The 22002-nt window shown below is 38.5% G+C and overlaps 1 protein-coding gene across 1 annotated transcript in view; it reads right to left on the reverse strand.

Moving 5' to 3' along the window:
* CDK14 (cyclin dependent kinase 14) overlaps positions 1-22002 on the reverse strand; it is a 721193-nt gene that overhangs the window by 577815 nt on the left and 121376 nt on the right. The gene's annotated exons all lie outside the window — the stretch shown is intronic.

Here is a 22002-nt window from a genome sequence, read left to right on the forward strand (position 1 = left end):
TGCCTGTCTCCTAGATATGGGCAGACAGCCAAAAATCTCCAGACAGCTGATGGAATATTCTAAGAAAGAGGCCAAAACTAACATAGAAAAGCAACCAGGAAAAAGTAAAGACTATGCAGGAGGAGGAAAAACCCTATTATTAATATCTGCAAAGATTCACAGATAGTGAAATATTATAAGATACTGCAGTCATTAGACAAGAACTGGATGCTACAAATATTTCTTTGGGTTTTGTTAAGATTGTTAAGTAAATAAGATTTACTTATTTATTTTAGAGACAGGGGAGAAGGGGCAGGAGGAGAGGGAGAGCAGCAGACTCCCCACTGTGCATTGAATCAGACTTGGTGCTCAATCTCACAACCCTGAGATCATAACCTGAGCCAAAAATCAAGAGTTGGGGGCTAAGCCACCCAGGCAATCCTGGATGTTATAAACGTTTTTAAAAGTAGCAGCCAGAAGGCAAAATTAATTCTTTGATATTAAAAATATCATAGTATAAAGGAAAACTTCAAGTGAAGGCTTAAAATGTAAAGATGAGGAACTCTCCAGGAAATGAAACAAAAGGATGGAAAGACAAGAAGAGATTTTTTTTTTTTTTTTTTTAATGAGGAAGGTACAAACTAGTCCTGGAAGCTCAATATCTAAATAATGGAAGTTCTTGAAAGAAAGAATGGAGAAAATGGAGAGGGGAAATTATCAAGGAAACAACAATTTGAGAAAATTTCCTGGAATGAAAGGATATGACTTCCCAAATTGAAACAGCCTATTGAGCTCCTAAGCCAATGGATGAAAACAAACCTACACGGAGACACATCATTATGAAATTGCAAAACCTATTGCAGACATATAGAACATTCAAAAAACTTCCAGAAAAGAAAAACAGGATCTAAAAATAATTAAGGACTAGAATGACTTAGACTTCTCAACAACCACACTGGGCACTAGAAAATAGTAGAAGAAAGTAACTTGTAATGTAGAGTTCCCCAGCCAAATTATTAATTAATTGGGAAGGTATAATATATATTTTGCAGATATGAAAGCTCAAAAAAATGTTAATTCATGGGTTCATATCTCAAGTTATCAGAGGATTTGTTCAACCAAAATAAGAGAAAATAGAATCCAGGAAATTAGATTCCAATGCATGAGAAAGACGGACTGATGCTGAAAGGAAAATCTAAGACCACAGCTCTAAAGGAAACTTAAAGTTCAACCCATCTGGTGGACTGGAGCAGGGCAGAGGCCCCAGAAGAAAGATCATTGAGAAAATGATGTGGATAAAATAACTGGCATTTAAGGCTTGTTGAGGAAAAATTTACAAAACTGAGGGTGTGGGCAGTTTGGGGATGTAGTAATGATAAATATGTGAAAAATACATAAATCAGTCTGCCCAGAGGTAAGCACAGGAATTTGAGTGTCCAGACACATGACGCAATGCACCCACCAGTGAATATAAATGTGGTATATCTAGTACCAACACTAAGCTGGATTTCCCCAGCAGGGAAAGGGTTCATTCAGGGGTCTGGTGAGAGAATGAGCAAAAGGCTAGGAGTGATCTGGGGATCTGATTGTGATTAAAGCATAAAGTCAGCATGGTATAGAGTCCACCTAGCATGGGTTCAAGCATGCTCTGTATTTGAAATTCCTATTGACTCTAAGAAGTCAAGGCCTACACAAGTCTTCTCTTGGTTGCCCAGATATGTGGGAGATAAGAAAAGAGGGGTGGAGATTAAAAACTATCCACAAACATCAAAATGGAGTCAAGCCTCTTATTACAAAGTTATTGGGGTGGGGGATGGGAGGACGCAGTAATTAACTCAAGAAAAAAAATTATACAGGAAAAGGTAAATATTCATAGCTTAGTATATACACTATGATTTACAAAGCCCTATCAGTGCAAACACTAAATGCAGTAAAATTAAGTTATAGTCACATTGAGAAGATGAGGAATGGAAAGTGTTCATGTATGTAGTAAGTATTGTAGGGGCTTGTGAAAATAAGCTGAATCTTCAACTTCTAGAGTTAAAAGTCACCTAATGTTTTTAAATGGCAATATAAACATATTCTTTAGAGATATGGAACTGATTCCAAAGGAGTCAGATAAAATAATTGATAGTGGTTGCCTCTTGGGAGCTGAAGCATAGGAATGATGTACACTAATGTGAGAGAGGGTATGTTGGAAGACTGCTGTTTTTGTTTGTAACAAGTATATGTGTATAACTTTTTGAACATACATAATTAATTTTATATATATAATGAAAAAAATACAAATACAATAATGAACATACATAATTAAATAACTGCCAAATTTGACTTTATTCTTAAAGACAATGGGGAGCTATGTATCACCTTGTAGCTCTAAGCAATGAGGCTCTGGGCATGATACTGAGATTGAATTTGCATTTTATTAGGATTACTCTAGTTATTTTGTAAAGAATTAGAGAGAGAAAAGAATGGATACAGAGATGTCTATTAGGAAGCTCAGTCCAGCCAGAATCTAGACAGAAATTGATGTTGGCCTAGATTCAGGTATAGCAACACGAGTAGGTAAAAGATTTGTAAGTACTTTGTGATTGACTAGACTATGATCTAGAAGAGGAAAAACTCTAGACTGATACTGCATTTTCTGGTTTGAACAAGGAGTGGGTGCGTGGAGCATTCATTAAGGTAGGACACCCATGGGTACCTGGGTGGCTCAGCGGTTGAGCGTCTGCCTTCTGCTCAGGCTTGATCCTGGAGTCCCGGGATCGAGTCCCACATCGGGCTCCCTGCATGGAGCCTGCTTCTCCCTCTGCTGTGTCTCTGCCTCTCTCTGTGTCCCTCGTGAATAAATAAATAAAATCTTAAAAAAGATACGACACTCATAAGAGGACCTGGCTTGGAGGAAATAGAACTATTTTGGTATTGGATATGCAAGCAGAATGGCCATAAGGGCACTGCAGATATGGACCTAGAGCTCAGGAGTGAAAATTGGGCTGGAGATGTAGATTTGGAATCAGCAGCACAGAAATGACCATTGAAATCCTAGGAGTGAGTGAGATTGCTCAGGGAATAGGTGTAAAGTAACCAGCATCAAAAGCAGAGCCTGAAGGAATATAAACAAGGGGATAGGAAAAGGAGTCAGCAAAGGGAAGTGAGAGAGAGCAAGCAGAGAAGCAGTAGGAAGGCCTATGTACTATGGAAGTTGGATAAAAATTTGACAGTGTCCAACGGAGTTAAAAGGGTGGCTGAGTTAAAAAATCGGAACACATGTGCTGGAGAGGCAAAGGAAAAGTAGTGTTAGTAACCTTGACAAGAGTCATGTCTCTGGAGCAGTGGGATAGGTTGAGGGATGCATGTGAGTTAATGCATTCATTTTAATCTGTATTTAACAGATAATAATGGGAAATTCTCTTGAGTCCTTATTACGGGCCAGATACTATACTAGGTACCTTATATACTTTATCTCAGTTAATCCTCAAGACAAAACAATATCATTTCTATGAAATAGATGCTATTATTAACATCCTCATTTTTCAGATGAGGAAGCTAAAAGCTTAAAGTTAAGTAATTACTCAGTGTAATAGAGATAGTGAGCAGGCAGGCTGGGATCTGATCTCAAGAGGTTTAACTCCAGAATGTACACCCGTAAACATTATACTATACCCTCTAAATGATCTACCGTAAATAACACCATTCACTCACACTTTCAACAAACCTGCTGTGTGCCAGGCACTACTCGAGGTGCTAGTGATCCAACACTGTACAAAGCAATGCCCCTGACCTCATGGAACTTAACCTTCTATTGGCAGAAAGAGTAAACACACTTCAAAATGCATGCATATTTTCAGAACTTAGTGTAATGAACACTAAGGAAGCAGGATACATTGCAGGAGAGAAGCTAGAGAAAAGAGCTATTTTAGATCATAAGTCTTCCTGAGATGACATTTTGGCAAAAACTTGAATAAATTCATCGACTAAGCCATGAGAAGATGCATTCCAGGCTGCAGGAGGAGGAAGTGCCACCATGTGAGGTAGGGCAAAGGCAGGAGTGGGTGCAGGAAGATCAAGGGGAAATCAGTAAGCGAGGTGAGGCTATATCATGTTCAGCCTCTTAGGTAAGAGTTTAGTTTAGTTTGTTCTTTGAGTGATGGGAAGTCTTGGGAGGATTTTGAGCAGGACAGTGATAAACTCTGACTCACATTTTATTAGCTTGCAACAGAGCCCAGACTTTGAATCCTGTGCCCATCATCCTTTCCATTATTCTCTAGAATTGAGATACCGTGTGGCTACCAAGCACTTGAAATGCACCTGGTCCAAATTGATATGTATCCTAAGTGTTAAACACACACCAGATTTCAAAGACTTGGTGCCAACAAAAGAATGAAATCTCTTAAATAATTGCTTATATTCATTATATGTTAAAATGATAATATTTTAGGTATATGAAGTTAAATAAAATATAATATCCAGATTAATTTCACCTATTTATTTTACCTTTTAAAAAATATAAGTACTAGAAAATTTAAAATTTCATACATGGTTTGTGTTATATTTTTATTAGACAGCTCTGGTCTAGACAATTTCCCTTCTGCTCTCAGCTTCATGATGCAATGAAGACAAATGAAATAACTTGTGTGGGGCATTTTGAGTTTTCTTAAGAAAACATATTATATAACAACAAGATAAATTATTGAGGATGATAGCCAGCCAAAAAATGTACCGTTCTTTATAGGCCAAAGATAATGTTACTGACTTGGTTGTGGTTTTGTGTTGTTTTTCCAACAGCAGTGATGAGTTTGCACAAAGTCATCCGTAATGTTTCTCTCCCCACCCATTCCACCCCCTCCCTATGCTCCCTTAAGACCAAAACACCATCTTTTTAAAATACCTGGCACAGGTTAAGAACGCAGTTCTCCAGCCAAGAAAATTTTTCTCTGTGCAAAGCATTCAGTCCTATATAGGTTTGAACCTCAGCCTATTTAATGTGAAATTCTAATTGTTCTACTCAGGCAAGCAGCTTCCAAAATGTCAGTAATTATATCTATAATCGTAGTTATAGAATGCGCTTGGTTCTCTTATAATTAACTCGAAATACGGTCAATTGGAACGTACTTTCAGGGAAAAAATTTACACAGAAGCTTTGACCAAGATACATGCTTTTCTTTGTGAATTTGATTCTGTGAAAAGTCACACAATGGTATAAATTAAACCATATTTTGATATACATATGGTAACATTAAAAATATTATTATAAAACATTGGATTTACTGGGGATGATATAACCCTATTTCTCTACCCCAGATCTAGAATCCCCGTAAGAAAACAGAAGCAGGGGCAGCCCTGGTGGCTCTGCGGTTTAGTGCTGCCTTCAGCCCAGGATCCTGGAGACCTGGGATCGAATCTCACATCAGGCTCCCTGCATGGAGCCTGCTTCTCTCTCTGCCTCTCTCTCTGTGTGTCTCTCATGAATAAATAAATAAAATCTTAAAAAAAAAGAAAAAAAAAAGAAAAAAAAACAAAAGCATTAGATGGACCCTCCTTCATCTCTGGTTGCTCACTTCTGCTCCCACCTCCTTGTTTTCCCCTGACAGGTAGGTGACAGGCCTTTGCTCCCAATTTTCAGTCTCTACTGTTGTGCTCTGGATTCAGTATCCTTCTCAAGGACTTCACTGCTTTGCTTAACCTTCCTCTCCTGCATGTCACTATCTCCTACCTACTGGATCATCTCCATCAGCAACAAACAGCTTTAAAATCTCTCATCTTTAAAGACACATAAACATACATACCTCCCTTGTCCCCACATCTCCTTCCCTAAGCTTTAAAGCTTCTCTACTCCCCTTCACAGCAAAATCTTTCCAAAGTGTTGCCCATAACTCTGTTTCCATTTCTTCATCTCCCATTCACTCTTCAATGCACTAGTTAGGTTTCTTTCCCCTGCTGAAATCACTCTTGTCAAGGGCAAGCTAAGACCTCCATGGAACCAAATGCAGAAGATTTCTCTGTCCTCTCTTACAGTGCTGAGTACAGGTGGTACAGTTGGCCACCCCCTCCTTGAAACACTCTGGACTTCCATGATGCTGTACTCTGGTTTCCCACCTGTCCAATTGGCTACTCATTCTCAATTTCCTTTCCAGCCCCTTTGTTTTCATCAGAACTTTAAATGTTGAGGACCCTCTGATTCCTTGGCCTCTTAATCTACTCTCTCTGGAGATCCTTTCAATCTTTCCCATAGCTTTAAATGCCACTGAATTGCTGATAATTCCCAAATGTATACCTCAAATGTAACTTCCAGATTCATATATCCATATAGTTGAGTCTCAAACTTAACATGTCTACAAATAAAATATTGGTGTATTCTTCTCATAGTAAAAGTAATAAGAATAGTAAAAAGAAGACCAAAAAGGAGGAGAAGGAAAGGGTAAAAAGGAAGAAAGAATGGACAGAAGGAAAGAAGAAAAGAAGGAAGGAAGGATTACATTTTGCTCTAAACAAAAATCAGGATACCCTTTCTTTCTCATACTTAATCGTATTTATAATATGACTAACTATATTTAATCCATCAGCAAACTGTGTCTAGCCTATCTCCAAAATATCTGAGTCTTCTGCTCTTCATTCTCCACCACTACTACTCTAGGTCAGAGCATCATTAGCTCTCACTTGGACTATTGCTATATCCTCCTAACTGACCTCCCTGTCTCTCCTCTGGCGCCTGCCCAATTCATTTTCAGAACAGCCAAAGAGATCTTTTAAAACCAAGGAAGTTCATGTCACTCTCCTGACTCTTCTGTTTAAACTGTTCAATGGGGGATCCCTGGGTGGCGCAGCGGTTTGGCGCCTGCCTTTGGCCCAGGGCACGATCCTGGAGACTCGGGATCAAATCCCACATCGGGCTCCCGGTGCATGGAGCCTGCTTCTCCCTCTGCCTGTGTCTCTGCCCCTCTCTCTCTCTCTCATTCTCTCTGTGTGTGACTATCATGAATAAATAAATAAATAAAATCTTAAAAAAAAAAACCAAAACTGTTCAATGGTTTGACAGCTTCCCACTGCACTTGGAATGAAATCCAAACACCTGACTGTCACTCACAGCTCCTCATGGTTCAGCCCCTGTCTCACTCTCTCTACCTACTCTTCCTCACCTTGGGGCCTTTGTACTTGCTGATCTCTACCTGAAATGCTTCCTAACTCCAACCTCCTCCTCACATTTGAGTAACAAGTTTTTTCATCCTTCAAGTTTCAATTTAAATGCCATTTCTCGGATAAAGAAGATGTGGTTTATGTATACAATGGAATATTACTCAGCCATTAGAAACGGGACTGGAGGGTATTATGCTGAGTGAAGTAAGTCAATCGGAGAAGGACAAACATTATATGTTCTCATTCATTTGGGGAATATAAATAATAGTGAAAGGGAATAAAGGGGAAAGGAGAAAAAATGAGTGGGAAATATCAGAAAGAGAGACAGAACATGAGAGATTCCTAACTCTGGGAAACGAACTAGGGGTGGTGGAAGGGGAGGTGGGCTGGGGGTGGGGGTGACTGGGTGACGGGCACTGAGGGGGGCACTTGACAGGATGAACACTGGGTGTTATTCTATATGTTGGCAAATTGAACAACAATAAAAAAAAATTTATAAAAAAAAGAAAATTCCTACAGTTGAAAAAAAATAAATGCCATTTCTCAGAAAGCCTTCCAGCTTACCCATTTTATTTTTATTTTTTAAATATTCATGAGAGACACAGAGAGAAGAGAGAGAGAGGCAAAGACATAAGCAGACTTCCTGAAGGGAGCCAGATGCGGGACTTGATCCTGGGACCAGGAAATCACACCCCGAGTTGAAGGTAGACGCTCAACCACTGAGGCACCCAGGCGTCCCCAAGCTTACACATTTTTTTTTTAAGATTTTTTTTTAAATTTATTTATGAGAGAGAGAGGAAGAGACACAGGCAGAGAGAGAAGCAGGCTCAATGCAGGGAGCCTGATGTGGGACTCCATCTCAGGACCCCAGGATCACACCCTGAGCCTAAGGCAGGCGCTAAACCGCTGAGCCACCCGGGCTGCCCAGCTTACACATTTTAAAGCAACCTTGCTCATTCATTTTTACAACAGGCCTTGTTTGTTTCTCTCCCAGTATTTGCCACAATTCTGATTTCATACTTTTGTATGTTTGTTTTCTTGACTCTCAGCCCCTTCCCCTCCCTCTTCATTCCAGATAAGAGGATTGAAATGCTAATTGGCAGAAGGCCCTGGATACCGTTGCCATGCCCCACCCCCCTTCTCCCTCTCCTGAGTGTGTCTGTCTGCTTGCCCTTGTCAGGAGTTTCACAAGAACAGACCTGTTCAGTGTTGGTTCAGTGTCTATGGCTGAGTGTGAAGTCCAGTTCAGGCCTAAAGTATTAGGAAGCCCACTGTGATGATACAGTTAAGCAATGACCGCAGCAGCTCCATCAGTAAGAATGCTGACATTTTGATCAAGATCTCAATGTCTTTGGAAATCAGATAGAAAAAAGAGAGGTGCTATATATTGACCCATATAAGCACCAATATCTCTTTCCTGAAATGAATAGAAATCTAGGCCTGTCGCTTTTCAATCTTCTTGAATGATGATATCCTTTCTTTAAACCATGTATATCTTAGTCCCAATATGTGAAAAAAGATGACTAACAAATAAATAAAGAGATGTTCTGATTACAGTAATGATTAAATGAATTACTACTTTTTATGTAGCACGTAACAGGAAGCACAATTCAGATTAACAAGCAATAAGACAAATTCATTGGTTCACATGTTGGGGAATTTATTCACATCAGGGAGAGGTAGATCCTAGATCAAATGACTATGGCCAGTTCCCAGGTTTTTTTTTCTCTCTCTCCATTTCTTGTTTTTTTGCCAGGAGCTCTGAGAAGCTCAAGACAGAAAAGGAAATTATACTATAAACAAATAATGTTTAAGAGACCTCTGCCCCTGTGGTTTAAGGATGGCCCGGAGCTATGTCTCTTCACTCAAGTCCAGCAGCAAAAAAATAGCATCTCTGTTCATCATACCATCTGCCAAAACATATATTTAAAATTTTTTAAGTGTTTTCTTTCTCTCTAGAAGCATTGACAAAATTTCTTGGATTGAATTATGTGCTATCTCAAACTAATCAATTCCTACAGCCAGGAACATCAGATTCCAAGTCTTACCCACATTGCTGAGATGGGACCTACCATTAAAGCCATGTGATTGGGAATAAACTGGAGATATTCTTTCAGGGAAAAGTGAGGAATAGATGTTAAATGGAGGCAACCAATCAATGTCTGCATAAACCTAAGAGGTTTGAATAACTGTAGCCTGATGTACAGCCACTCTGTACAGGTTCAATCTATTATAATGTAAAATCCCCTCTCTATCTTTCAGAGTATGTGTGATCTTCCTTCCCTCTCTTCTTTCTCCTTCTCTTTCTTTCTTTCTTTCTTTCTTTCTTTCTTTCTTTCTTTCTTTCTTTCTTTCTTTCTTTTCTTTCTTTCCTTCTTTCCTTCTTTCTTTCCTTTTCCTTTCTTTTTTCTTTTCTTTCCAATTGGATTGGCCAGGATAAACATCTGTGCCCATATATAGTTGTTCTCTTTACAAGGCTCTAAGAGGACCCCTTTGGAAGAGCTTAAAATCTTAAGAAAATGTGTACTAAAGTTGGGAAGGAAAAATACCCATTTCATAGGACACATATGAAAGACCAGCCACAGCAGTTATCACCAGTGCTAAGTGCTAAGTGCCAAAAGAGCAAAGACTTGAAAAACAAAGGCAAGAGACCAGGATCCCCTGGGGGAGGGGAGGTTTGTGGTGTTCCAGAGCTGGGGGGTGGGGTTGGAGGAGGGAGTAAGTGGCCATGGATCATTTCAGATAAGCTTTCCTAAAATGTAATGACCCAAGAAAACTCCTGTGGTCAAGGCATTAGGCTCTCTCTCTTTTCCTCTCTCTACTGTCACCTTTCTTCTATCACTTGATAGAAACGCATACTCACACTCTTCCCAAACCTAGCAAGTCCTTGCTCAGGTACTCACGGATACTCAAGAAAGGGGGGAATGAATGACTCTAATAATAGGGTAATTAAATCTTTTGCAAGTCAGATGGACTCCAATTCTCTACTTTCCACAAAGGGAAGGATACCTAATTGAGTTGTCAGACAAGGAATTACTAATACTAATCTTGATGACACATTACCATGTAAATTTTGGCATATAACTGAGAAGCATTCAAAGAATTGAGCCCTGGGCAGACTGGGTGGCTCAGCGGTTTAGTGCCGCCTTCAGCCCAGGGCATGATCCTGGAGCCCCAGGATCGAGTCCCACGTCGTAGGGCTCCCTGAATGGAGCCTGCTTCTCCCTCTGCCTGCATCTCTGCCTCTCTCTCTCTCTCTCTCTCTCTCTGTTTCTCATGAATAAATAAAATCTTAAAAAAAAAAAAAAGAATTGAGCCCTATTGCTGTAACAAACCTCTATCATTCCTATTTACTTATTTAGGTAAAGAATTTCTCAGCACTTTTTTTTTTAACATATGAAAAGACATTTTATTATTATTTTGCTATATTACATATTAGTGAATATACTCAATTGCATTTCTCAAATGGCAAATGAGACACAAGATAACATCTTTTTGATTCCTGAAAACCTCAGTATCATCTGTCTTTTGGAGGATCCAGTTTCCTACGACGTCTATGATACTTTTGTATGCTCATATGGAATGTTCACAGAAGGGTGGTAGCATACTATCGTCCTGCCGTCAGATGTCAAAGCAAGCTCTACTTTGCAATTATAGTCATCTGGTAGAGGAGAACACGTAGATTAAAAAAAAAAAAAAAAAAAAAAAAAAAAAAAGAACACGTAGATTTATGACAAACACAATATAAAGCTCCATTTTGAATTGGAAATAAATGTTTCCAGACAGTTCTGTTTGATATTGCCCATTTTACTGCTGCCAGCGCCATGGTGAATCAAGATGCTATTGGGTGGTGTGAGAGATGATTTGAAGAGAGACAGATTTTAAATTCTGCTTCCACGTGTAACTATTTTCATTCCTGTGTCAGCGGCACCAGGAGCCTGACATTTTACCTCAATCCAGCACTTGTTACCTATACGTCCTACATTCAGCATTGATGCTAAAGCTTGTTATATTTATCCCTGGATACCTGGGGAGAAAGGCTTTACCCATCTCATTAAGAACTGCAATCCCAATACATTTCACATTTTATATCGAGTAATTATCCATCAATACTTGTAATACATTAATGCTCTTTTGAGAAATTGTGTAGAAATTCCTAACATTTAGAACCTTAATATCGCAAAAAATTTTAATTATTTCCTTTATTGACATATTTTCATTGCATAGAAGTATGTAATTCATGAAATATTTTGAAGTATAAATATATATTAAGAAGTGGAATGGAAATATAATTTCAAGAAGAAAAACAAAAGAAAATTTTCCTACAGGTAAAACTAATTTATAAACACTTAAAATGTATGCTGGGGTGTCAAATCGATATATTATTTAGATTATACTAGATAGTTTTCAAATAGTGATGTGATGATTTATTTTTAAATGTCATTATTGGAATTGATACATATATTTACAACCCTTCAGCATGATAAAGAATTTTAGGCATCAACTTAGAAATGTGGAGAGGAGTTCATTGCTTCTTAAAACATTTTAGGAGTACTTGAGTGCTCCTAAATGAGTGCAAATGACTGGAGACGATGAAAGGAGAAAATGATGTTAGATAACAAAATGAGCAAGGAAAAAACAGGCCCACTGTTAAGACTGATTGTGCAATGAAATATGATGACAAAGGACCTGTCTGCGCACATTTGCTTTTGTGTCCTTTATCAAAGTGAAAGATCTAACAAAGAATGATTGAATGGACACTGGTAAAGGGGAAGAGAAGCTGGAGATGGAAAAAGAAATTGTAACAGCGTACCCATCTCCCTTGGGAGCCAACAGAGCAAAGATTTAAATCAGCCAGGATTGGCTCAGAATTCTGACTCTGCCAGTCCTCATCTATATGACCATGGGCAAGATGCTTCAGCCACCTCACCTGTATTATGGGCATACTGTGACATACGTTAAATTTCATAGGATGTACAGTGCTTTCACACAGAGTCAAACACGACAATAGTGGCTATTGTAATGATGCAGCTGTGGGCTTTGGAGCAACTTATCCTCCTTGAGCTTCACTTCTCTCCTCTCTGTCACAGGAATAATAACATCTACCTCCTAGGATTACTATGAGGATTACATTGATAATAAAGCTGAGAGCACTTATAATATAAAGAAGGCATTCGATGAAAGTAGTTCTTTCCTCACTTTGTCCTTCTCTAGTTTCCTATTGATTTAGACAATTCTATGAACCCCTGATGGGACATGATGAAAAACATTCTATTTCCAAATACTAATTCATAAAATTGTATATTACTTTTATTGTATCTACTGGTAAAGAGACTGAATCTGAAATGATTCTTTTTTCTTGCTAATAAGACCAGGGTCTCATATTACAAATGACTCTATCCTTGTAGATACGACCGTTCTGCCTTACTAGCAAATCTCATTAATGACAAAATTATTTTCATGAAATTGTAGAAGACAACTATGTTGTTGATCTATGACTACATAATCAATCCTCTCATAAAAAGGACTTCCTCACAAAGAAAAAATTCTTCCCACGTTTCCTTTTCTCCTATGAGTGAAAAGATAAAGTATTTATTAATTTGTGGGAATAAATGTTGTTGATCAATGTGATTCACTTATTTTAGACAGCACAAAATGTGTGTCCTCACTTTGTAGTTTTGTGTACAAAACAAAGCCTGGTTTAAGATGAGCTAGGATGCCTAGAAAGGAGTCAGTCAGGGAACCAAGTTTCATGGAACAGGCAGGGAAGGTGTCTAAAACCACTTCTCCATTTTAATCTGTGGGATAATGTCCATTCAGTTGTGTTCAGAAATAAGCTGCCAAATTGTTGTTCCCTGTTGAGGAGAGGAGTGTAGTGAACAGTCCAAATGCACAGAAAGGCCGTACATCGGCCAGGGTCCCAATAAAAAACAAATGGCACTTTCCAAAGAAATGAAAGAAGTATTTTTGAAATGGGATGGTAGGTATGTGGGTGTCCATTATACTAGTCTCTCTGTATTTGCCTACGTTTGAAATTGTCTATAGCGAAATCCATAAAAGCAAAAAGAAGAACGTAAAAGAGGGACTAATGGAAATCATTTGCAAAGTTGTGGGCAGGAGTTCAAGGAAAATTAGGGAAGGTGAAGTCTTCCTCTTTCCCCTCGACACCCCCACTCACCCCCAGAGAGGCAACAATGGGAAGTGCTACCAGCAGCAGACTTGAAAGCACTAGGGAAAGAGACCAACTCAGCACCAAGGTAGCTCTGTAGCTGTAGGACAAGGGCCAACTGTCAGAAATTGTGGTCTTCAGTGGAGGAATGCAGTCACTGGCAACCACAGCCCAGTACCTACTGTGTGAAGCTCAGTGCAATTGAAAAAAGCAAGGAAAAAATATAAAGCTTTAGCTTTTCTTCCACAGTCTCTCTTCTCTCTCTCGACTGGTCATGTTTTTAAATGTTTCAACTTAACACCTTTCTAAATAAAGAAAAAATTAGAAGTTTAAATCATTAGCATGAATTTTGCCATTTACAATGTACAATGTTGGGATCCCTGGGTGGCGCAGCGGTTTGGCGCCTGCCTTTGGCCCAGGGCACGATCCTGGAGACCCGGGATCGAATCCCACATCGGGCTCCCGGTACATGGAGCCTGCTTCTCCCTCTGCCTGTGTCTCTGCCTCTCTCTCTCTCTCTGTGACTATCATAAATAAATAAAAATTTAAAAAAAATGTACAATGTTAGTTTTCTTCTTTTTTTTTGTTTGTTGGTTGATTGGTTGATTGATTGATTGATGTAATCTATACACCCAACATGGGGCTCAAATTCACGACCCAGAGATCAAAAGAATCACATGCGCTTCCAACTGAGCCAATCAGGCATCCTTACAATATGCAATGTTAGTTTTAGATGCAATATGAGAGCATTTAACACATATGCAAAATCACCAAAATGATACAATTTGTATCTTATAGTCAGTACATACTTAAGTTTTGTGTTGTTTTGTTTTTTTTTACTAGAACAACATAAACACTGCACAAAACTCAATTGTTTATTTCACTTCTTTATATATACACATTGTACCAACACTCTCTGCTTTTGGCTCACTGATGAGGAAAGAGAAACTAAAAGGAAAAACAACTGTGGATTGCCCTTTCTTTCCCTTTCCATCTATGGCATCACTTTAAAGTGTAAGTGGTTGGCTAATATAGGGAAGTAACATGAGTAAGAAAGAATATGATAAGATTCTTTGGTTGTTTGTGTTTTTTAGAATGTCATTACCCTTCTGAATTTGTTTTTTTTTTTTAATTTTTATTTATTTATGATAGCCACACAGGGAGAGAGAGACAGAGGCAGAGACAGGCAGAGGGAGAAGCAGGCTCCATGTACCGGGAGCCCGACATGGGACCCGATCCCAGGTCTCCAGGATCGCGCCCTGGGCCAAAGGCAGGCACCAAACCGCTGTGTCACCCAGGGATCCCGACCCTTCTGAATTTGAAGCGAATTTTGGTTCAAGTGGAAAGAGGCATTTTAGGGTCGAGTCAGTCATATATGTGATATGCTTTACCTTGTACTTGCTTTGAGTCTCACTGAACTCCCACAGATGCACAGGAATCCTATTGTCATGGGGCACTGGAGATGCTACATGCAAATAGGGCAACCAGGAGTGGCAGACACATATAGTATGTGTATCTTCTGTTCACATGTCAGACTTCACTAACAAAACACATGTTTAAAGATGAAACTAAGAATTTCAAAATTGTGTCACAAAAGCATTAAGTCAAGTGCAGGACCCTTCTGAGCATGGGGCCTATTGACTACATAGTTTTCACATCCTGCTACCAACCCAGGACCAGGCAAAGAAGGAACCAGGGGCATCAGTGCCCTTGCCTCCAGTCATCCCTCCTCCTGTGGGTATCCCCACTGGTGGACCCTGAGTAGACTGCAAGGGATCCAGGGATGCATCCAAAGAGAGTAGTCTTCTGAGCCACAGACTAGGGGAAAGAAAGATGGAAGGGGGTTCTGGAGTGGCAAACAGAATATCCAGCACAGGCTGCTAGCTCCCACATCTCTTTCCAACAAATTTAGTTTCTTTTTAATTCAGCTAAGATAAGAAGGACCAGGCAGGCTCCAGGTGTGGCCTAATGCTGATGCAATTTTGTGAGCCCTCTACAAACTTAATTAACTAAACAAAATTAAAAATATAAATGGAGTACAAACTGGCTATTTATTTAGAATGAGAAAAGAAATCACAATAAAATACTGGAGATTGAAAGATTCAAGACCTTTTTGCCTGAGGTCTCTAGGAAATATACCAGAAATGCCTATACAGACATGTTTCCTTTGCACCTCAGCTTCCCTTCCCCACCTAGAACACTCCACAACTTCAAACAACTCCCACCACTACCAGGGGCCTGGAAGAATGAGGAGCCTTGAAGATTAAACTCTATTAGCGTTATGATAAATTTCTCTGTAGGCCTCAAAACTTAAAACATAGATTTAAGTGACTGAAACAGCAAGTATTTCCTAGTGGGCAAAAATTGTGGGCCCTTGAGCCATGATGGGACTCCTTCCTCTACTGCACATGCCAAAGGCAGTGAGCCCAGAGTTTGAGCTCCTCTGACCTAGTACGTTTTCACTATAGTCAGGAAATTCCATTAAATTTCAGATACACTATATAGGAAACTGAAGAGGTACTGGATTGTCTTGGCCACTCCTTTTCATCCTTGATTTCTTATTTATCCCTTGCGCTGTTTGTTGGCTAAAGTTGGAATAAGCCAAAGGGAAAACAACCTTAGGACTCATTGTTCTTGGTCGCCTTCAAGCCCTGACCAGACTTTGTGGTCTAATCAATATTTTGTGCCTACAGCAAAAATAGGCACAAATATTCTTGGGCTTTCCTCGTAACAGCTGAGGCATCACTGGGGTTCATTTAGATTCAGAAAAAGAAGGAACAGTTCAGTTAGATAAAAGGGCTGCTCTGGATGGGGTCCTGGGGTCTGAGCAGGAGCCGTTGGGAGGATGGAAAAGGGTGGATGAGGACAAGAGAAAGGAATTACAGATATATTTAGGAAAATGGAAAGATGCTAAAGGAAGACTTCAAACGTTGCTCAGGCCCTGGTGTTGGTGAACTCACTGTTTGCTTTTGAAAACTATGGGGGAAGCTGCTAATACCTGAATTAAGAGCATGTGCTTAACATGTAAGTATTTGATTTAAATAGGGTAGTGCTCAAGTGCCTAAGTTCAGATCTGGACCTTAGTTCTTAAAACCTATGACACTTTGGTCAAGAAACTCATTTCTTTGTGCTTCAGTCTTCTCATCTATAAGATGAAGGTATATTATGTTAAATTGCATTGTGTCATATCACATCACATTGTTACATTATATGGAGCTCATCTCATAGTATTGTGTGAGAATTAGATAAGTTAATACTTATAAACTCCACTTATAATAGTTCTTAGTATATGTGAAATAATAGAAAATATATATATTGGTCTCTGCCTGTAGTTCCTGGCACAGAGCTCCTAATACCACTGCAATTTCCTAAGTGACAAGAGAATTAGGAGCATCTTTTGTTCTAATATTTGGTCTTCGACCACAGTTCCTGACATAGAACTCCCACATCCCTTGAAATGTCCTGAGTGATGGCAGTGTGATTCTTAGTGGGTGCTTGGAGGACGGCTGGTCATCAGCAGACCAAGCCACAATTAGAAGCTTGGCATTTTCAGCCCACCTTCTGATCTCTGGAGAAGGGAGAGGTCTAAAAATGAAGTTAATGATTGATCATGCCTCCATGATGAAGCCTCCACAAAAATCCCAAAAGTGTGGAATCTGTAGCGTTTTTAGGTTGGTGAACACATGGAGGTGCTGGGAGAAGACATGGAAGCCCCGTGCCTCTTCCCACATGACTTGCCCTACTTCCACCTAGATGCTCATCTGTATCGTTTATCGTATCCCTTTGTAAACTTGCAAACATAAGCAAGTGTCTTCCCGAGTTCTGTAAACTGTTTTAGCAAATAAATGAATCCAAGGGGGAGGGGGTCATGGGAATCTATGGAACTTGATGCTGTCTCCAGGTAGATAGTATCAGAATTGAATTAATTTTAGGACACCCAGCTGGTGTCACAGAACTGCTTGGTGGGGAGGAAATCCCCCACACATCTGGTTTCAGAAGTGCTGTGAGTGAGAGAGTGGTGTAAGAGTGAAATAGAAACACAAGAAGAGGAGTACAGGTTTTTTTTCTAATTAATTACACAATTAATGCTCAATAGAAGTGAGAAATTATTATTATGAAATCATTCCAAATATAGCATGTACACACATTTGGGCAATGTTTAAAGCTTTAAAATTTCTGCAATAGATGAAGAATCTGATTCATGTGCTTTATGATGTATAATTTTATAAAACTTATCATTTTGAATGGATGGATGTTTTTATGTTTAGTATGTAGCCAAAGATAAATATTGCAAAATTTTCATTAATAAAACACAGTCATTTCTCCTTTAAAAAAAAAAAGAAAACAGAATAATTTCTGAGCTTTTCTCACCAAAAAAGCAGAGGTATACTTTATATCTTCATACCTTGCAGGTAATTTTCCTGGTTCACTGTCCCCAAACACTGAGGAAGTATTTTGTTTTCTTTTTTAACGTTAGTCAATTTATATACTGACATATGGAGACTGGATGAAATACCAGATCCCACTGAACAAATAGCTAGGTGGGCTCTTTCTTCATGAAAGGTAACTTTAGGTTAGAATCAAGTTTGAGTAAATAGACAATTTACAAAATGTTAGGGAGTCTTGCTTGATTCTAGAGGTCAAGTTGAAATAAAATAGTAAGAGTCAGACTTTTTGGATTCCTAAATACTTTTGAGCAAACACATCACATAACCTCCCTGACTTTCATGTCTTCATCCACTGAAGAATAATGGGGCAAGTGTTGTTTAGCTTCACTCCCAAGGTTCTTGTGAGGATTAAAAATTTGTTTAAAAAAACTGAAAATGGACAGCTACATGCAAAAGAATGAAACTGGACCACTTTCTTATACCAAAGACAAAAATAAATTCAAAATGGATTAAAGGCCTAAATTTAAAATCCAAAACCATATAAGAAAATATAGGCAGTAATCTCCTGTACATCAACCTTAGCAACATTTTTCTGGATATGTCTCCTCAGGCAAAAGAAACAAAAGCAAAAATAAACTGTTGGGACAGCATCAAACTAAAAAGCTTTTGCACAGCAAAGGAAACCATCCATAAAACAAAAAAGCAACCTACTGAATAGGGGAAGATATTTGCAATGACATATCTGTAAGGAGTTAATATCCAAGAGATATAAACAACTCCTACAACTCAACACCAAAAAAACAACGATAATAATCTAATTAAAAAATGCTCCAAGGGGATCTGGGTGGCTCAGTTGGTTAACCATGTGCCTTCAGCTCAGATCATGATCTCAGGGTCCTGGGATCAAACTCCAGGTTAGGCTCCTTGCTCATGGGGAGCCTGCTTCTCCCTCTCCCTCTGCTCCTCCCCCTGCCACTTGTGTTCTCTCTCTTTCTCAAATAAATAATTAAGCAAATAAATAAATAAACCTTTAAAAAATGCTCAGAGGATCTCAATAAACATTTCTCCAAAGAAACATACTGATGGTCAACAGGCATAAAAGGATACTCAACTTTACCAATTATCAGGGAAATGCAAATCAAAAACCAATGATATCACCTCACACCAGTCAGAATGGCTAGTATCAAAAAGAAAAAAATGTTGAGGAAGTTGTGGAAAAGAGGGAATCCTCATGAACTGTGGGTGGGAATGTAAATTGGTGCAGTACTATGGAAACAGTATGGAGATTCCTCAAAAAATTAAAAATAGAAATACCATATGATCTGCTAATTCTACTGCTAAGTATTTACCCAAGGAAAATGAAAACACTAATTTGAAAAGATATATGCACCCTTATGTTTATTGTAGCATTATTTTCAATAGCCAAGATAAGAAAGCAATCTTAATACCCACTGATACATGAGTGGAATAATAAGATAATGATGTACATATATACAATAGAATATTATTCAGCCATAAAAAAGAATGAGATCTTACAATTTGCAACAACATGGACATACCTAAAGGGTATCATGCTAAGTAAAATAAGCCAGACAAAGAAATTTCAGATATATGATTTCACTTGTATGTGGAATCTAAAAAATAAAACAAATGAACAAACAAACACAGAAACAGATTCATAAATACAGAGAACCAACTGGTATCACCAGAGTGGGAGGAGTGTAGAGATGGGCAAAATAGTTGAAGGGTATTAAGAGGTACAAACATCAAGTTATGAAATAAATAAGTCATAGAAATGAAAAGTCTAGCTTATGCGAATATAGCTAATAATATACTATATATTATGGAATATAGTCAACTATATTTTTTAACTATATTTTTATAACATTAATTAGTGACACATGGTAACTACACTTATCATGGTGAGCACTGTGTAATGTATAGAATTATCAAATCCAAATGCTGTATATGTGAAACTAGTACAATATTGTATGTCAACCATACTATAGTGAAAAAAACCTAAAAAACAAAAGCACTCTACAAATGAAGAATAGATTAACTAATTTCCTTTTTGTTTGTCATTCAACAGCAAGCAGACTGAATTATCTGTCAGGAGCAACAGTCCTGAATTAATCACATTCACAGTTTTTATGTGTGTGTGTGGTTTTTTTTTTTTTAAGATTTATTTATTTATTTATTTGAGAGAGAGTGTGTGCATGTTTGAGCAGGGGGAGGGAGAGAGAGGATCCTTGAGCAGACCTCCCGCTGAGTGGGGAGCCCTATGCAGGGCTTGATCCCAGGACCCTAAGATCACAACCTGAGCCAAAATCAAGAGTCGGCTGCTTAACGCACTGAGCCACCTCAGTGCCTACCACCCCCACCCCAGTCACATATTTGACATGCTCCTACCAGTATCTGTAAGAGAAAAATCAATTTGATTAATCAACTGGAATTTTTTTTGTGCCAATTTTAAATAGTTTTATTTACAACACTGTATTTTACACTTAATAATACAGTGCTTATAAAATGCAATGTTATTTCCTTTCCCTTTGCACCTATTCCTTATTTAAACATCAATAAGGCCCAGTTTATTTACTATTGCAGCTTGACTTTAAAACTACCATGGAATTTACTACAAATTTGAGTCCTTCAAATGTTTTGTGTGGAGCAATGCTGGACCTATTCTCAGGTTGGCTTAATCAACATCTTCAATGGTGTGCTCAGAGGAGCCACCACCAGATAGAGGAGTTCCACCACTAGGGAAGCCCCCAGGCATTCCTCCTGGCATGCCTCCTGCACTCTGGTACAGCTTGGTATTGATGGGGTTGCAGATTTTCTCCAGCTCTTTCTGCTGACTGTCAAATCCTTCTTTCTCTGTGGTCTGGTTCTTATCAAACCAGTTGATGATTTCATTACACTTGTCAAGAATCTTCTGTTTGTCCTCATCATTGATTTTGTCCTGAAGTTTTTCATCTTCACCAGTCACTTTCATGTTAAATGCATAAGATTCAAGCAAGTTTGAACTTGCAAGCATACCTCTTGCCCCTCATGGCGTTTCTCAGATTGAGGTCACTTTTGATGATGCTAATGGCATCTTCAGTGTCTCTGCTGTAGATAAGAGTACAGGAAAAGAGAACAAGATTACCATCACTAACAAGGGCCACGTGAGCAAGGAAGACATTGAGTGCATACTCCAGGAAGCTGAGAAGCACAAAGCTGAAGATGAGAAGCAGTAGGACAAGGTGTTTTCCAAGAATTCTCTTGAATCTTATGGAGTTCTTTATGCCTGGCCAATAATAGGTATTGAGTTTTGTTTGTTGAATGAATTCACAAGTGCCATAACTTAAAAACATTACGACAAGATTCCACTTCCAAGCTGTTAAAAGTCAAAACAATGGTTAAAACAACCCAGTTACTAGGGAGACATAATTTTCATGGAGAGAGAGCTGAATAATAACAAAAATGACAGCCTCGTGGTAAACGCTCTTCTGGTCGAATCAGTTATTGTGGTGACTGTCCAGCATGAGTGCATCATACCAACATTATATAGCATGTCTATTAAAAAAAGAGCGCAAAGTAAAAGTAAAAATGTGAAAAAGACATTAAACTCTCCATTGTTATACATTACAGCATGATGTGGGGCAACAAAATTTAGACAGATTCCATAAACTCTGTGAGAAAGCAGGATATTTGCAATGCGCACAAGCATAGAACAGTGACTCCCTAAAGGAGAGAGGGAGAAATAACCTCAGGTAATATACTCAAGGCCTAGAAAAGGGTTAAAGAAGTCATTAGAAATTCAAGATACTGGTAAATGCTGGCCATAATTCATAAAGGTTGAGAAAGGAACAGACTGGTCCTTCCTTAGATGTTTTCTTACATCACATTAGCAAAGACTATCTTCTACCATCTGTCTTCAATAATTGTTTCAACATTTTATAACTAATTACTAGCAATTTTTTCTTAAACAGCTTTGAGATACAATTCTCACATATCATGTAATTCATATATTTATAGTGTACAATTCTATGGGTTTTAGTATATTCACAAGATTGTGCAACCACTAGCAGGCATTTAATTCCAAAACATTTTCATCACCCCTAAAAGGACCTATCTGTTAGCAGTTGCTTCCTATTCTCCCCCTCCCAAGACAACCATTAATTTACTTTCTATCTCTATAAATTTGTCTATTCTGGACATTTCACAAAAAAAGGACTCATATGTGATATTTTGTGGTTGGCTTCTTCCACTTAGCATAATGCTTTCAAGATTCATCCTGTTGTTGCATGTATCAGTATTTCATTTCTTTTTATTGCTGAGCAATATTCCATT

Source organism: Canis lupus, chromosome 18, assembly GCF_048164855.1.
Source record: "Canis lupus baileyi chromosome 18, mCanLup2.hap1, whole genome shotgun sequence".
NCBI classification, from domain to species: domain Eukaryota; kingdom Metazoa; phylum Chordata; class Mammalia; order Carnivora; family Canidae; genus Canis; species Canis lupus.